Raw genomic sequence first — 1,372 nt, forward strand, 5'->3', positions numbered from 1 at the left:
GGGGGGGGGGGGGGGGGGTAGTCTCCTTTAATAGTACTCTACCCGGTTTAATCTATCATAGTAGTCACCACCTGAGATCCCATCGTTTATGATCCCGATTCACTTAAGGTTCTGTTGTTTAAAAAAGAAAGAAAGGAAAGGAAACAACCCCCCAAAAACAACAAATTTTACGACATAAAAGTCATCTCAAAGATCCCACTCTGGAGTCTGAAGTTCCCGCATTTTAGATCATTCTTTACTGAACAAAAACACCTTCATATTATAGATCACCCACACCCACACATACGATCACATCTCCGCTCTAAATTCCTCGACAAGTGGTACAATGTCCGTCTCAGGCATAGGGGCCTTACAATTTTAAAGGATCACACCCAGATGTGAAGTTTTCGACGCCTTTGATTTCTCTGGTCATGGAACTTCAGCAAGGCATGATTCGGTAGGCAGGGCTGACAGGGCCGCATCAGATGGAATCACATCAAACTGTGATTTCATCTATGCTTTTGTTTCCCTGATCTATCAGGTGTGTATCCGAATTTGCTAAATTTTAATAAACTTTGCGCCCGTACCCTGGGACTGTCCGATCGCCTTTGTCTTTGCGTAATGTTGAGCCAAACTTTCATTCTTCGAATTTTAATTGGCGCGTTTACAACACAATGGTGAGTTATATGCCCTGAATATGATCCGGTGATTTCAGTCAGAGCTGAAGGAAAGCAGTAAATACTTGACAGACAGGTAAAAGGGAGGAGCCATGAGTGCGATAACGCTTTAGTATTATTAAATAAAAGGCTGAACCAAACGACACAAGCTACATTGTAATTAAGACTGTAGTATTTGCGTATCAATACAGTTTGTAAATTTGTATCCCATTTTAAAAGACAAAGGGTACTGTTAGTCTTACTGTTACCTTTTCAATAGTTAAAACCATTGCACTTCGTTTAATAGAAAAAAAAGGAAACAAAATTATTGTTCTTAATAGTTCATAGATAAAGGCATCATTGTTAACATTCAGTTAAACATGATTTTGACTCGTTTTGCTCTATAATGTTCTTGTGTGGAGGCATTGGCTTTCTTTAGTGAAGGCCATGTGTACCTGGTCTATGCTTTCTAGACCTAAGGCAACGTATTAAAGTCCTTTACGTTCATTATAACACATGAAAGCTAGTAATGGCACTCCCCTTGAATCATGCAATCATTGTGTCAAATTCAATACATGTACTTTGTTTCTTACTACTGGCATGTTTTAAAAACTAATTCTTTCAGCAGGATCTGTAAGATTTACTCTCCTGTCGGTTTAATAATCTTCCGTTACTCTGCAAGACAGCAGGGATTTTTTTTGTTTGTGTGTGTATTTTTTTTTGTGTGTGTGTGTGTG

This window comes from Aplysia californica, unplaced genomic scaffold (genome assembly GCF_000002075.1).
Source record: "Aplysia californica isolate F4 #8 unplaced genomic scaffold, AplCal3.0 scaffold00007, whole genome shotgun sequence".
Classification (NCBI taxonomy): Eukaryota; Metazoa; Mollusca; class Gastropoda; order Aplysiida; family Aplysiidae; genus Aplysia; species Aplysia californica.